The sequence below is a fragment of the Orussus abietinus genome, unplaced genomic scaffold, assembly GCF_000612105.2.
Source record: "Orussus abietinus isolate OABI.00-Male unplaced genomic scaffold, Oabi_2.0 scaffold25, whole genome shotgun sequence".
Classification (NCBI taxonomy): Eukaryota; Metazoa; Arthropoda; class Insecta; order Hymenoptera; family Orussidae; genus Orussus; species Orussus abietinus.
In genome coordinates this window covers 433,637-450,332 of record NW_019394504.1, presented here as the reverse complement: position 1 = coordinate 450,332, position 16,696 = coordinate 433,637, and the positions used below count along the sequence as shown (strand labels likewise).

The 16,696-nt window shown below is 63.1% G+C and overlaps 1 protein-coding gene across 3 annotated transcripts in view; it reads right to left on the bottom strand.

The window, feature by feature from the left end:
• LOC105697714 (zinc finger MIZ domain-containing protein 1) overlaps positions 1-16,696 on the bottom strand; it is a 33,727-nt gene that overhangs the window by 10,668 nt on the left and 6,363 nt on the right. The window contains exon 1 of one of the 3 annotated variants that reach the window (XM_012421308.2): positions 1,866-2,104. The exons of the other annotated variants lie outside the window; for them this stretch is intronic. The gene's annotated coding sequence lies outside the window, so the exon portion shown is untranslated. Of the gene's footprint in view, positions 1-1,865; positions 2,105-16,696 lie in introns of those variants that run through there. 3 annotated transcript variants of the gene reach the window in all.

The window sequence follows — 16,696 nt, the reverse complement described above, 5'->3', positions numbered from 1 at the left end:
AACGTCGCGCGGGGATTTACGAACCACGGGGACATAAATTCGTCGGCGATCCCCGGAGATATCTCCGGCCGGCCGCGAGGAAAGTGACCCGACTCGGCGGGTCCGGGGATAAATCTTCGGCGAGGCGTCCCTACCTACGCGAACCGATGCGCTCTCGGGAAGGACGAGACCGAAAGAACGGTTCCATCCATCCGATCCGAGGGGAAAAAAAAAAATCAAAAAAAAAAATATGTCGAGCGGACGCGTTCCTCGCGCGCCGACGCGTCCCTTCCTCGAAGGCAAACGGGCCCGAGATAAACGTTCCTACCGAGTGACGAAGCGTCGACGAGCATTTCGTTCGACACGTTACGGACAGGGGGTTCCGATAGAATCGTCAAAAACCCGCGACTCTCGACCAGACGGGTCAAATATCAGAGATTTTCCCGAGCGAGGTACGACGAGGGATTCGGCGGAAAATCCATACGAATTTTCCAAGCAAAACCAAAACCGTATCGAACTGGAATCGAAATCCTCTGTCGCGCCTCTCGGAACCTACGAGGCTAAGGGAAATTAGCTCTTTCGAGGATCTCTCTCTCTCTCTCTCCGCACGTAACCGCACGCGATGCAGATATGCGGCTCGTAACGTCATCGCGCGAGTCGGGGAACGATGCACGTCGTGACCTACCGGAGATCGGGGACCGGTGGACGTGACTTTCTTGTACTTCTGGTATACACCATGGCCGAGAGGCGACTCGCTCTCGCTCTCCCTCTCTCCGAGCGAGAGAGACGGGTGGGGAGAGCGGGGCAGGGGAGGGGGGCAGGGAAAGAGAGAGAGACGCGCCTCGGGAGTGACACATCTTTGGAACAATCACCCGTTGTGAAAGCGCCTTACCGGCGCGATCCGAGGCCCCTTAATGCCGAGCGGAGCCAACGGACTCTCGAAATAAATACTCCTAGGCCGAGCTACCGACTAGGTGGAAAAGGGACCTCTCCTTCGAGTCCTTCGGGCCCCCTCGAGAACCCGATCGAACGGCCGACACGGAAAGAGGCGAACGACTCGTTCGGAGGAGTTCTCGAGGGGTATGGGAACGCCGGCGTCGCGCGATTCGCCTATTCGCCTATATCTCGTCCTATGGTGGGAGGGTGGACCCGACGACTCCGGGCGGAATCGATGTTTGGAAACTAAGGTGGAAAGTAATAATATATANGTCTAAGTCATATATTTTTTGTTTCGAAATCACATTGAATTAATTTCCTTTGAAATAGTATGGCGTGAAATAACTGATACTCACTTCTTTTTTAATTTTGACTTATATCACTTTCATAATTATGGGCACATTTAGCCGAGTGGTCGCGTCGCGGGGACGCGACACGAGCTCCCCTTAAAGCCCGATCCCACGCGCGAGGGCGGCGGGTCGATCCGGAGGATTTTCGAGAGGCGCCGATTTTTTTTTCCACGGTGGGCCGATCTCGACCTGGAGATGCGTCGACGCCCTCGACCCTCGACTCGCCTTTCTTCCCGAAATCGGAATCCGCCTCTGGAGCGCCGTCCAGGACGCTATATACCAGATGTTTACCGGCGAAGAAACCGCGATGCACCTGTCACCGAGTTCGACGCGACAGCTAGAGTGGCAGGGAACGTTTAGCGCCTTCGATTCGCTGTCCAGGATCGCGATGTCGCCTATCGGCTTTAATGGAAAGGCGCCGTAGAGGGTTTCGAGGGTACCTCGTGTTTTCGTTCGAACGTTCGCGGGGGCCCGCGTCTCCGGAGGGTTTTACAAAATTGGGGGATCGCTTCCTGTCGGGGGGCACCGAGTCGACCCTTCGAAAGGGCGGACGGTGCTCTCCCTGTTCGAGGTCGGACGCGAGGTCGGTCCGGGACTCACCTAGTCGGCAGCAGAGCGGGGGCTCCTCCGCGAGGGCGGCTCCCGATTCGAGGTTATAATCCAATAAGAGGTCCGAGGTAGCACTTGTCACTGAGCACAGAACTCCGTCGCGACGCGTCGTCGGTAAGAGTCATGGCTGCGCGGGCGGTATCGAGCCGCCAGGGTCATCGGCTCGTCATGGCAGCTCGGAGTCGGGCGTGAAACTGAGCCGAGGTTCGCGGAGGGGTCGGGTCGGCTTGGGTCGGCCGGTTGGCACCCCTGGCGGCGGCGGCGGAGGTAGCGGCGGAGGTAGCGGCGGCGGTGGGGCGACGGTGGCGGCGACGGCGGCGGCCGGCTAACCCCTCAGAACGCCGGCTGGCGCTGCCGGCGCTGCCGGCTGCTGGCGGCGCTGGCGAGAACGCGCGCCGTTGCAGGCGGCGCTCTCATCGAGCCTCCGAGCGCGGGAGCGTCTCGACGCGCTACGAGCGGCGGCGAGGGGGCCGTTTCGGCGACATGTGAGTATCGTAGGAGACCGTCGTCGAGCGGCGAGCGGTCGAAAGGAACACTGGCTGGGGAGAGGCCGGGTGCGAGGCCGTGCGCGCCCGGTGCCGGCGGCGGGCGTGCGTCCGTCCGCTCGCTGTCGGCCGTGGAGGTAGTATGGCGGACGACGACGTCGGTGGTGGTGGCGGCGGAGCGACGCCGAGCCGCGTGGTGGGAGTTGCGACACACGGCCCAGGGGGGACACGCGACCGACGCGTCGCACTCTCCGCGCGGCCGGAGGGGCGGGCGAGGGAAGGGGCGCGCGCGTCGGTGTCGGCGTCGGCGCCGGCCCCGGCGGGGAAGCGGCCGCCGCCGTGGGGGAAGCTCGGCGGAGGGGCGCGGGGGCCGCGAGGTCGCCCCAGGGAGTGGGGAGGTTTGACCCGAGCCAGTTCCCCTCCGTTCAATCCACGGCCACGATATCGGTTATAGCGAGCCACCGTTGCCGGATCGCGCGAGCTCTCGACGCCGCCGTGTGGGTGGAGCCTCGGCCGGAGGGAAAGGTCCCTCCGCGGGCGCGTCGCGCCGCCACCGACGCGTTCGAGCGCTCCGTCCGAGGAACCGGCGTCCGTCTCTCTTCCGCTCTCCGGGTCCGCCGGTGACGAGAGCGCGGCCCCCTCCCCCGCACGCCTCGCCGACCGATCGCGCTCGGCGCGGTCCAGGTGCGGATCGAACGTGCCAAAATAGGGTTCTCCGTGCCGGTGCGCCGGGAATTTCCGCTCCCGAGAGGACGCGACCCGCGGCGGGCCGAGGAAGGGCCTCCGCGCCGGCGAGAGGCGCGAAAGGACCGCTGCCGGCCAACGGCACGTGCTTTCGGACCGCGTCCGACCCTCCGCGTCGACGATCGCGGCGGTTAAATTCGAGGCTTCGTAAATCCGGAAAATGCGCGGGAGGAACGGGGAGGGCGGAGGCGCGACGCGGCGGAAACGAGATTCCCCGCGTCGAGCCGACGAGGGTTGCTTCGGGCCGGAAATTAACGATCACCCCTTGGATCGCGTTGCTCTCCTGCCGCCGACCCCCGTCCTCCTCTCGCGCGACGACGACGCTCCGCACCTCGGGACGCGATTACGCTATTCGGTCGCCGAAACGTTTTCGGAAGCGGCGCCGCGAAGACCGGGCGATCCGAACGTCCACTAGGGGGTCAGGCCCGCGCGAAACGGTGTATCGGAGAGCGGCGAATAATAAGGTCGATCTCGTAACAAGGAACGGTAATAATAACGTGCCGGCAGCTACGGGCCGTATCACTGGAGAGCGAGAAAGGTGAAAGAGGCGGTCGAGTGGCCGGATTTGAATAAGGATTTCTAGGTGTTTCTCTTCGCGTTCCGAGCGAGAGAAACGTTTCCGGTGGCCGGGCCCGCCGAGTTTCCCCGGGTCCGGTCGGTCTTCCGACCGGGACCTCGCCTACCCCTGGCACGCGCTCTCCGGCTCTTCCACCTTCTTCCCAAGAGCCGGAAAACGCGAGCGGCGCTCGTCTTCTGGAGTATTCTCGCAACGATCGCGTCGGTCCCCGTCGCGGTCCGAACTTTACGACCCTCCCTTGCGGCTACCTTCGAACTTTCCCCCCGAAAACGGCCGGGAGGTTTCCTCGGACGGTTTCGAAGGGAGTTCTCAGGGAGGCCAGGGGACGAGGTACGTAACGGTACGCACCTTTTTCCTCTACCTGTCGAGTCCCTCAAAAGCGAGCCATTCGCTCCCCGGCAAATGGCTCTATCCCTCCTTTCAAAAATCCTACTTTCCGGGTAATCCGTCCTCGGGGCGTCAACGTTGCCGTCTCGGGCCGCATAATGGGCCGCATTGTGGCGGGCCTAAACGAGGACGATTTTACGGGTCCTCGTATTTGGCAACATCGGACAAATTCGCTCGCTTCCGTCTACCTCGAAGGAGGCGTTCCCGAGTCTTGCGCGTCCGGAGACGCGGAGGTATCCAAGGACGCTTCGACGCGCACCGACCGGCTATTTTGCCCGGACTCGGATGCTCTGGGAAGTGTTCGGTCGTTTCGGACGCCTTGGCGCCGCGACGAGACCGCTAGTTTTTATCAAGGAAAATATTTTTCCCTCGGCCAGTGGCCGGGCGACGAGAATTATGACGGGGACGAAGGGACCCTAAATTCTTGTCTCATAGCGTCGTCCGCGTCACCGACCGGCCAGGGACCCCCGGGGGAGAGGAAGCCTCTTTCCGTCAGCGGGGCAGCGGGGAGGAGTTTTCCGAAAATACAAACCCGCGTCTCGGGCAATCGGTGGGCTCGGCAATTATTGGAAAAACTGTGAAACGACTGGATGTGGGTTACGGTCTCCCCGGGGCTTCGCGTGCCCGACGTCCGCAACTTCCCCCGAGTACGAGTAACCGGCGCTCCTCCGCTTCCCCGTTTCCAGGACGCGTTTCCCCCTTCGACTCGACGCTGGAAGCGGAAACGACTCCTGGAACGGAAACGGGGCATCGAAACGTCGAAAACCCCGGGCAGGATGGAAAGCGTCGCGGTGCGTTTTACGCAGGGGCGACCGCACCGCGGCGCTTCTGGTGCCGGCGCGTTCCTACCTCGCTCCGCGATAAGCCGGCATAAACGTTCGCGCAAACTCAATTTGCAAGAAATGTTATCGCGAACCTATAACGCTAATCGGTGCTCGATCACGTGGCTCCGATTTGCGCAGCTAACGTGCCGGGCCGACCGGGCAATTCCATTGTGCCTCGCCGTCGTAAAGATAACATTAGCCAGGAGGTCGAGACGCGGAGTCGGCGAGCAAGGGAGAAAGATTCCCGCGGACCCCCGAGGAGCGGCGTCGCGACGCCCGGAGAAAGGGAGAGTCGCGCCCGGACGCGCGCATTTCCCCTCGCGTCGAGAAAATGGTAAATCCTCGAGTCGGACGATTTGCCGGACGCTGAGCGTCGATATCGCCGGACCGATCCCGGCAAGGGAGGCGACGTCGATTTCGCGAGGGAATAGAAATTAATAGAAATTAAAAGAAATTATCCGAAATAACCTCCTCGCGGGGGATCGGCTCAAGACTGCCTTTCTAGTCGGCAATAGACCTATAAGCGGCATTCCGATAACCGAGTAACCTATTCCGAGTCCAGAAGTATTACGGAGTAGGAAGTTATCTTTAGGAGCGTTAAGGAAGGTCATCGACCGTTTGCGGTAGCTTAGCGCCATCGGAGGATTCTTTCGATCGAGGCGAGGTCTACGTCTCGCTTCCTCGAGGTAGGAACGTAACCCATTCTCTTCCAGGTAAATACCATCGATTAATCGGGGGACTCTACGCCGACTATCACCGGCGGGTCGTGCGAAAGAGCTCTACTTCCTTCCGCCGGGTCTACGTGCCGTTGGTATCGCGTACCTTTCATCGATCCCTCCCTCCTCACGCGGGAATTAGCCCTGGGAAGATCTCGCCGAGGGCCAAAGAAACGACTTTGCCTCCTGGCCCTCGAGGCGAGACTCGACGGTCAGGGCAAGCCCCGAGACGATCGGCAAAAATATTTCTCATCGGCAGTTCCGCCCCCCGATGAGAGGCAAGGTGCGGGGCGGTAATCCGGTGCGTGGCGTGCAGGTGTCCGAGGTGCTTACCTCGAGGAACACCCAGTACATAAAAAGGAGCTAATCCTCCCTGACGTCTTGCTCGAGAAAGGGCGCCGCCGCGGCGCGAGCGCACCCGGGGGTCCTCCTAAATACTCGGCCCGTTCGCGGAAGGTCGGTTTACCGATCGGCCGTGTCCTCGTGGTCGCGCCCGCCGAGGACCCCCTCGAGGATCCTACCCCGTATCGGCCGGTGCTCCAAAGAGCTCAGGCCAAATTAGGTCTACCGAGAGGGACGCCCGGGATCCCGAGGAAGTCCTTTCTCTCGCTTCCGCGTCCCCGGCGAGCGATAACGCGCGCCTCCACTTTCTGCCGAGGCGAAGGGAAATAACCTCGAAACGTGGGTAACGAACGATCGGCCGAAATCCGGCGCGAGTCGTCGACGGGAAGGCCGGGGGCTCGGGGTGGGCGAGCGAGTCGGATCCGTGGCGAAAAGTAAAGAGTGGCGAGCGGAAGAGGGTCGAGGGAGGCAGGAAGGAGCGGGAGGGGAGGGGAGAGAGAAGAAAGCTCGGCGCGAAGGGATGGAAGGAGAAAAGGCCACGCGGGGGGCGGGCGGCCGAGGGAAGAGCATCGCTTCCTCTTGGGTATTCCCCGCAACACGGGAGTGCGGGTTTAGGTTTGGGGTTAGGATCGGGAGCGAGAGAGGAACGGAAGCGCCGCCGACGGGGGAGCGACGGAGAGAGAGAGCGCCGTATTCCGGGAAGGGTGAGAGAGCGCTCCGGGGCCGGGGGCCGGGCTGCGGAGCGCGGCCACGCAACGTTGCCAATAATCCGCCGTTTTAAGCCCCGTTTCCATCGCCCGACGGCCGACGCGCGACCCCGCCGAGCTTTTCCGGGGGTATGCTAACGATTATCGGCAATCTTTGTCCCGCCGGCTAATTGGTCGGAACTCGGTGGTCGCACGTGCGCCGACCGGCCTGCCGCCGCCGCGGCGATTCCGGGGAGGATCGACGGCGCGGCGGAATCCTCGCCGAGGGCGCGCGACCCTCCTCTCGCCCTTACTTCCGAGGAGTATCCGCAACCGACGGGTCTCTCCCTCGGTTTTGGGTGGCGGAGGAACGGAAACGACGAGTCTATTTCGCGCGGGTACCGTCGTCGGGCGATCGGTTCCGGGCCGACGCCGACGCCGCCGCCGTCGCCGCGTCCTCCCTCGGATCGTAAAGAGAACCAAAGCGTACGTGACCGGAATCGAAACTTCGGAAGGAAGCCTCGCGGCCTTGCCTATTTGCGAATTTGATTTCCTCGAGGAGAAGGAGCCGTGACGCTGGTCGTTCTCTTAAAATTGGACCGGTCCGTCCTAGCTCGTCCCCTGCGCCCCTGTGCTCTTGGCAAGGAACAACGAGACGACGCCTCGCCTCGAGGCGGTTCACGTTAGAGCGTTTAGCTTTTCGGAAACCCCGAGGACCGGACCGCCCTTACTCGAAAACCAGCCTCCCCGCGTTTCCGTTTTCGAGCCATTCTCCGAATATCTGCGCGAGTAGGTCGGTCGCCGAGGCGTCGCGACGTCTTCCTTCCGACGGCCTCCCCTCTCCGGCCTCCCCTCTCGCTGTACGTAATTTTAACACCTCGAGGCGGGCATAAAGTGCGACGCGGCCGCCTTAAGGTTCGCTCACTTTGTAGCCAGTCTTGGCGAGAGGTAATCCTTCGACGATTTAGGGTTGGACTTCGTTTTTAAGGCCAAGGTAGCGGTTCGTCGCCGACTCGCGCGGCCCACGCGACGCCGAGCGCCGCGTCTCGTCCCGTCCGGTAATCGGCGCACTTTGCGCGTTGCGTCTTCGAGCCGCGGGGGGAGGAAAAAAAGTAAACTCGTTCCGCGTCGCTCGTCGCGCGTCTCCGTCCGTTCGGATAGATCTCGATCGGAAAGTGGCGCCTCTCTTCGGACGTCGCGCCCGGCGTCGAGGCCGTGCCATTTTTACGGAGTGAAAACGATTTCACTCGCCTGCGTCGGCCGAGCGACGCGGGCGAACGGTCGAGTAGAAACCGCGGGAGGAATCGCATACCGAGGATCGGCCACCGGGGCGTCGTCGGAGGTTCGCCGGAGCCAAGAGCACCGGACCGGACTCGGTGGATTATTCTTGGCGTGGACGCGTATAGGCGGAGATCGGCGCGCCGTATAGAAATACTCATTCTAATCATAGGAAATTCCTTTAACAGAGAGGAGTCGAGAACAGGAGGGTGCACCCCTCCCAGAATTTCACCGAGAGTCAAGACTCGGGGCCGTCGACGGCGACGGGGCTGGCTATAAATACCGACCCTGCCGCTCCTCTCCCTCTATCGGACTCCGAGCCCCTCCCTCCCCCTCGGAGCTTATCCGAGCCTACCCTACGATATATATTTAAAATAGCATCGCGCTGCAAAATAACTGAAATAGCCGTAAGGGCCGATGATCCCGAGTCACCTACTTCCTGGAACCGCGTCCCGCGGGATGTCGCCCGGAACCGTCCTCGGTCGCGGCGTCCTCCGGGTGCCCGGCACTTCCGGCCGTGGGCGCCCTCCGCGCCGAGTCGGGATTTCTATTGCCAGCCTCGGCGGATGGGCCGATTATGTAGGTCGGGAGGTTCCCGACGGAAGCGCCTCCGCTCCCGATCGGGGAAAGATGCCGCGAACCCGGCGATCGGTCGGCGTGGGCGGGTCGGCGATCGCGCGAGAGTCGCTCCCCGTTCGAGTTACGTGCGCGTCGCGCATCGGCGCTTTCTTCCGTGGACACGGGAAGTCCTTTGAATCGGCGACCCGACTTTCCCACGACTTTTAACCGTCCTTTGTTCGACGCGTCGGAACCGACCAGGAGATATCCTCCGTTACCGTAAATGCCCCGCCATCGGATAAGCCAGAGCGGCGCTCGGCGCATCCTTGACGTCGCGATGCCGCTCCACTTCTGGGAGCGGATCCTCTCCGCCGCGTGCCAATTGCCCCGGACGAATAACCGGAAGAAAACTTGCTCGATCCTCCGGCGCGAGCCGACCGGGCCGCTCGTGGGGTGGAGTCCGTTTAAATCCCGACCGCGTAATCGACCCCCGCGGATTTCGGAGTCGCCGCAAGGTCGCCCCGGGACGCTTCGCGGTCAGGGATCTTCCCGTCGGCGGACTTTTTGCATAGCGGGAGTCGAGTCCGTCTGGCGCGGAGGAGCGTCTCCGGGATGTACGGCGGGTTTCACCGGAACTCGTCCCGTCGAATCCGCCGCAGTTAGAGCGGAACGAGGTCCGAGTCCGACACCCGCGAGGGAGCGCGACGCTCGGCGTCCTCCACTCCGGGGTGGAGTTTCGACCGATCGGAGGGAACGGGCGACGAATTCCTACGCGTTACCCCGACCGATCACGGATTCGAGATAGCGCCGGAGATTTTGAGGAACGACGCGAGGAGAAGCGGCGCGAGGGAGAGGCGCAGCCGGTCGGAGATCGGGGCGAACAAAGTCGTGCATTGTGCCCGCTCGGGAATGGTTAAGTGATAATAATAACAGCATGGATTTTTGGAATAGTTTATAATGCCGAGGGCGCTGCAGCCGTCGCCGAGCGGGAGAGAACGGCAGGGCGAGAGAGGGCGAGAGAGCCGCGGCCCGTGGGCGGAAGCGGGAAGGAGAGCGCGCCGGGTCGGCGCGGAGGGAGAGGTTAGGTCGGCGCGCGGAGGGGCGGCGGGCGATGCGTCCGAGAGGGAGCGGAGGGAGCGCCGCGCCAAGGAGGTAGAGGGGAGGCCAAGTGAAGCCAAGTGAAGCGAAGTGGGGCCGCGGGACGGACGCGGTGGCATTGACCCCGTATAGTAAGTAAGGTAATGCGAACGGCTCTAGCGCTAAAGGGTTCCCATCGGATATCGCTCGTAGGTGGCGGGACGCCTCCGTCCGACCGCGGCGACCTCTCGGTCGTCGATAGCCCCGCCAGCGAGACGTTTCCCTCGTTTCCGACCGGTCCGAGGGTGCGTCGATCCGGGGCGGTGGCGGCGGAAAATCGAAGAAATTGGAAATCGTCCCGGAGATGCCTCGAGCACATCGCTCGGACGCGCGTCCGCGTTCGCCTTCTCGCGTATCGGCGCGTCGAAGGCCTTGAGGATCGAGAGGGTACCCTCGCTCGATGAGGATCATTTTTATTCCCCGCCTCGTTAATAGTCCCCGCGTCCTTAAGGTTTCTTTTTCCTTTCCTCGCCTCTTCAAATAGAAACTCGAGACTCGAGGTCCGGCTAGGAGGCCGACTCACCGGCGCGAGACCTTCGCGAGAAGCGTCCTCCGGCCGGCTCGTTCGTCAAAATCGATCCACCGGATTATCGAGGAATCCCGGCTCGATCTCGCGACGTTTCGGGTGGCCGGCGACGCTCGCGTCGAGCCTCGTCCTCTCGCGGGGGAATAACGGCGACGCCGCCGGCCGGGACGCGGAAGTGGATCTCTCTCTCTCCGGAGATCGATGCCGAGATCGACGGTTATTATCGAGAGCTCGAGCCGGCCAAACTAAAGACTTTTCCTCGCCTTCTCTTTGTCGAGAGGCGAGCGTTCTCTCGGCCGAAGAATTTAATGCGAGGCTCCGCGTCTTTCTCTCTCCGCGTCTCCGTCTTCGTATCTCCCTCTCGCTCTCCCGAGAAAGAGAGAGAGAGGGAGAGAGTCGCTCACCGGTCACCGGAGGTTGCGCTCATTCATAGGAATTTTACAGGTTGTCAGGCAGGTTTGGCCGGCCTTTGTCACGGTGGAAACGGAGAGACACGTCGGCGCGGTCCGAGCCCGACAAACCGAGGAAAAGAGCGAGCGGAGGGACCCACGGCCTGGATATCGTTCGCGGACGACGCGACCCTGGAACGCCGAATCCCGGTTCCGGCGGATGGGCTCGACGCCGAGCAAATTTGGTCGATACCTCCGTCGAGGGCGAGAACGAATTCTAACGCGAGAGGTCCGCGCCTTTGGCCCGGACCATCGGCACCCTCGACCAGGTCGGCTCGCCTCCACGACGTATCGAAACCTTCCGTCGAGTTCGCTCGATTCGCCTCGAAGGAGCGGATAGTCGCGGCCGGCGAGAAAGAGACGGACGAGTCGAGCCTCCGTTGATCGTCATCCTCCCCGATAGCCGCGCCGCGGGCTCGCATTCCAGCCTCCGCTCGTCGAGACGATCTGCATCCGCGGAAGACGATGTAGAGACGACTCCGAGGAGTAACAGGAACAACAGGAACTCGGGTCCGGAGAGAAAGAGGCGGAGAGGAGCGCTCGGCGCGCAACAGGGAGAAGCGACCCAACACCCGAGAAGGGGAGCCCCTCGCGGAAACGGGGGAGAGGGAGAAAGAAGGAGAGAGAGAGAGACGGAGAGGACGGCAAAATGAGATTGTTACGCCGCAAGGGGGACGATCGTTTCCAACTCGGAGACGGGGATACGCGCGTGAAATATATTTCCCCGCCTCGTGGCGTAACGTTTCGACGGATGTTTCCGGTATCCGGGAAGGTGCGCAAACCCGGGGGATGGTAAATTATTTCCTCGGCGAGGAATATCGGTGGGGTCGGCGAGAAGGTCGCGAGGCGTCGAGAGCGCCGGCGGAGGGTATGCGCGCGCCGCTCTCGCGCGCCGCTCTCGCCGCGAGGGTGGCGGGCGACTCGCGAACCGGCGAGTCGCGCGGCGTTGCTGTCCCGATATCTCCGGGGTGCCCGTTTCCCGCGAAACGGAGGAAAATACCGGGGTAAGAAACGTACGCGTTTCCGAAGAACGACGGACCGCGAGGGGCGCGCATGGCTCGGCAAGGACGCGTCCGCGTCCTCGTCCGGCCAAGAGGAACGGCCGATCGCCGAGAGGAGCGAGTCGGGAGTATCGACCGCGAGACACCCCGGCGACGTCGCGTCGAGCGTCTCCCGACGCCGCGGACTTCGAGCCAACTCCTCGCGTCGCCGGCGGGACCCGTTCACCCTCGAGGAGCGGAGCACCGGGACGTCCGTCCCGGATGCCGCGGCTCCTCGAAAGGAGAGAGCGCGGGGTCGTTCCGGGCGACTCGCGCGCTCCTCCGTAGGTGCGCGAGGCATTTAAGGTCTACGCTGAAACTCGTGGGAGGACGGAGGGCCGGGGCCTCGAAGGAACGCGAGGGGGTCGGCGGACTTCCAGGCGGCGCGAGAAGGACGCCGAGAGCGGCCGCCGGCATTTAAAACTCCGGGAGATACCGAGAGGAACGCGCGGCCGCGACTCGCCCGCCGTAGGAAGGAAGAAAACGAGAAAGGGCCGCCACCGAAAGAATGCGTTTCGATGGCTCGGTAGTAGGCGGGCGCGTTGCGGTGGGATCCGCGTCGGTCCGCTCGTCCCGCTCCCGAATCGCCGCCGAGCTCCGCGCCGATCGTCGACACCGTCGACATAAGCGACGGGGCGAGGATCGCGCTCCGGGCGCACGTGCCACGCAAATAAATGCCGCGCGCGGCCGAGCGAGCCTCCTTTCCCACGGGCGACCGCCTCGAGTCCGCTCCCTCCGTCGACGGCGTCTTCGCGTTTCGTCCCAACGGCCGGAAGCGTTCCTCGGAACCGGCGTCGCCATGGCAACGGGCGACTCTTTAACCCGCGCGCGGCATCGGTCTTCCGCGTCGTTCGAAAGCGGCCCATTATTCGGGGTCGCTGCATCGGCTCGCGCGCGCCGCGCCGCCGGAGACGGCCGAGGTCGGCCGAGAACGGCCGAGCGCGGGCGAGCGCCGGTGGCCGCGCTCGTTGCGCGCAAGAGTGGCGGGTGGATCCCCTCGCGGCGCGCCGTCTCGTAGGAATGCCGTCGGCAGCCGGCAGCAGGGTCGCCCACTGTTCCTCGCCCGACCGATTCTCCGCCGCGCACGCGCGCCAACGACCCGTCGGCTGCGCCTACGTAACGCGCCTCTCCGGTCGCCCTCTTCCGCCGACCGATCTTTCGTCAAAGGGGACCGATCCGGTCGAGTTCCTCCCTCCTGGAAGCCCGGAGCCGATTTCCCTTCCTTCGCGAGGGAATCATCCTCCGGGGTACGAGACCGGAATCGAGCCTCTTCCCCGGCTGGACGCTCGGCCGGAAATCGCGTTTTCCGCGATTCCGTCCACCCGAGACCGCGTCGCCTCGACGTTCGGTCTCGTCTCCACTTTCGTCCGGTCTTCTCGCCCCGGCCCCGAGAAAAACAATGAGCGTCCCTAGCTCGAACGACTTTTGCGCAACGAGCTCCGAAGCTCTCTCGTTTCTCGACTTCCGGGAGCCGGTACTTTCCACGGCCGGGGAATTCTTACGAATTCGTTAGCGCGTATGACCGGGTTCTTGCCCGCGGACGGGTCGAAAAAGGGTAGCTAAGTACATCCCTAGAAAGGAGGAAAAACCGCGGCGAACCCCGGCGGAGAAATTCGACGGGACGGCGAGCGTCGCGGCAATAAGGAAGTAGCCGCGACGGACGGCTCGAAAGAAATCGGAAAGAAAAGTGTCCCGGGGTATCGCGCGGTGAGCGTTGCCGGATCCGATCGAGGGAGTCCGCCTCGGGATTTTACGTCCCGCTTTACGAGCGCCGTCGCCGCGGACTCTCTCGAAGCGCGGCGTCGAACGATTTCCAGGTTCCCCGGGAGTCGCGGCATCTTTCGACGGATCGTCCACCGAGGATCGATGCACCTCGAGTCGTCCCGGCCTCCGTCTCCGGGTCCCCGGAGACTTTCCCCGGCCGGAGAGCCGTCGACGGCGCCGAGCCGGCGGCGTAAACGCGCTACGAAAAGAGCGTCGAGTAACTGGAGGGAACGGTACGATCGCTTTCTACGCCGTCGGTCTCGATACCCAATCTTGGACACGTAAGTACTCCCTTGTAGCGCGCCGTTCCAACATACCTTCGCGATAGAAAGGTCCGATGGAATCCAGTTACGGCCGGCCAGGGATCGGAAGGGGGGTCGGGTCACGCGCCGATTTGGATACAAGGATACTGTCCGGCGTCGATCGCCTCCGCGAAAAGTCCCGTCGAAAGGACGACCGAGATCGGTATTTAGACGTAACCGGTATCGAAAGTGTCGCGAGAGGCCCGCCGGCGGTGGGGGATTCCTCGTACCTCGTACCGATTCCGCGGGGATTCCTCGCGATCGGCCGCCAGGCTCGAGGACGCGCTGATTCCCCGAGAGAAATTCGGATGGCTCGTGATCGATAAACTCGGCCGCGAACCCTTAAGGCCCGACCGGGAGGAAAGCGACTTTACCGGCCGGCCGCCGTCGCACCCTGGATTTTCGCCTTCCAGGAGCGGCTCTCGTCATCCGGCACGGTCGGAAGGCTCCCCTTCGTGGACGATGTCGAACGAGTCCTGGAGGAATCCTGGGAAGGACTTTTTCCGCTCCCTCGATCCTCTTCCGATCCTTCCGAGCGGTTCCCGCTTCTCTCTCGCGGTCTCGCGCCTTTCCGCCGTTTTAAAAAACGCCCTCCCTCTTCTGCCGGTCCCGGTCGTCCGGTCGGCCGGAGGAGTTATCGCCGGTCGTCGGAGCGCGTTCCGACCCGGCCTCGCAGAGGGCGCGCATGCTCGCTCGCGGTCTCGCGCCGGCGAAAGAATGCAGCGCCTCTCGAAGACCGATAAAACGGCGCGTCTCGTAACTCAACCTTGCGATGCGCGCGTAGGTGTGCGCCCGGCGCGTCCCGGCGACCGCGCGGCGCCCCGTATAAATATTAAGGTTAACCTCGAGCGAGTTCCCACCTTTCGGCCGACTGGGTTGCCTCGCGTCGCCGCGCGGCGGCGCTGGCGGCGCCGCCGCGCTGCGTGCGGCCGCACTTAAAGTATAACGGAGCCGCCGGATCGATAATGCACGATACGCGTCCAAGTAATTTCATTGTCCGGCGAGGCTCACGTGTCGCTCGGGGAACCCGGAGACCCCCTTGCGCGCGAGAAGGACACCCTTCCCTCTCTCTCCCTCTCTCTCCCCGTTCGCCTCGTCCTCCGCCGTTGGGTAGGTATTGATCACCCTCCGCAATCAGTGTTAATGCCGCTTGTTTGCAGATGGCGAGATCAATTATCTAGATGATGCCGGAAGATAACGCCTCGCCCTGGCTCGGATCGAGCGGAGATTCTCTCCTCGCAAACGCGTCCATGCCCCGTTCGCCGTTTGGATCGCCGCGAGTGGCTCGTGCTCTCCGGGGATTTCGAGAGGCCGCGAAGGATAATTTAAGACGGCGTTAAAGTCGCGGGACCGGGGTCGTTAAATACTTTGTCGAACGAACCGACCGGTTGACCGAGCTCCCACTGGGTCTCCCCGACCGGCGCCGATTTCGGACCGCGGAGGCGCGAGCCCTTCCGAGGTCGCACGCGGTCGGAGGGAAAGCCCTCGCCCCCGGAAAAACCGCGACGCCTCCCTCGGGGAATTTTCGCCGGCCGAGGCGCGCTTTGTCTCGATTTCCCGGCGTCTTCGAAGGCCAATTAAAGTAACAGGAAGAGACGGAAAGAGAACGAAAGAGAAGGAGAGGGAGCCGGGAACCTCGGAGGAAGGAAGGAGCAAGGTGGAGGCACGCGGAGAGTCGCAAAGTAAATCGGAGGGAGGGAGAGGGAGAGGAACGGCGCGCGGCGGTGGGAGGCAAATCGCGGAAGAAAAGAGAAGAAAGGAAGCGGAGCAAGTGGGAGCGCGACGGAGGAGGCCGAAGAGAGGTGGGAGCGTACAAAGTACGGGGAGAGGAGGTGGCAACGGGGAGGAGGAGGAAGGAAGGAAAAAGGAAGAGCGCGAAAAGAAAGGACGAAGGTTGGGATTGATGTCGGCGAGCGGGGCGAGGAGGAGCGGGGCGAGGAGGGGGTGCCGCGAAGGGAGCGAAATTCGGAATCGGTACGTCACGCCACCCGGGTCGATAGCCATCTCGCGCCGCGATAGCCCCGGATCGAGGGACCCGAGCGATCGGCCGCCGGGTGCCGATGAACGACCCGGGACCGATTTCGAAGGCCGGAATTCCTCCGTGCGCTTTTAACGCCGATTTCCCCGTCGGCGAATCCGTTCCGACGACCCGGAAGGTCGCGACATGCGCCCGGATGGAAGCGGGCGTCGTTCGCTTTGACGCGGAGCGCCCTCGTCGGTTTGGTCCTTATTCGGAGCGTCGCCGCCTAATATTAGCTATTTGCATTCCCGAGGAATGACAGCGCGGCCAAAATCCATCTCTACCTATCGCTTTTCCTCCCCGGCGGAGGGGATCGCTCTTCCTTTTTCGCCCCGCTCTCTCCGCCGTGCCGAGCGTCGGTCTCTCTCTCTCGGGCCGGCGCGCCACCTACTCCGTCACCTCCACCCCCTCTGGACCGTGCGAGAGAGCGCGAGAGGCGAGAGCAGCCGAGGGCCGCGCTCGGCCGAGATCGGGAGATCTCTCGACTCCTTCGGAGTCTCGGGACGGTACGCGCCCAGATAGAAATAATACATTATTTAAATAGTGTAGCGACTACGGTGCGTGACCTTCCCATCGACGTCGCGCCCGATGCCCCTCTCCGGCTGCGCTGCTCTTCGGCCGTCCTCGGCCGTCCTCGGCGCCACTCGGCGCCGCTCGGCTTCCCCCTCCGCTCGCCAAAGGGCGCGCGTCCTTCCCCCGCGCGCCCGCCGCTCCTCCGGATTCTCCAAGCTTCTCTGCCCTACAGGGTGACTCTTAAGGACGAGGGGCGTCGGTGCCTTCCTCCGGAGACCTCCGAATGCCCGAACCGATCGACCTCGACACCTTCGAACGAAACTTTGACCGAGTTACCTTTAGGACGATACGGACGCGACGCGATTTCGTAACCTCCGTTCCCGGTACTCCTTGCACTCGGCGCCGTTCCTCGATTTTCGCGTTCGAATTGCCTGATCGTCCCACGTTGGGTTTTTCGGCTTCCGGAACCCTGAG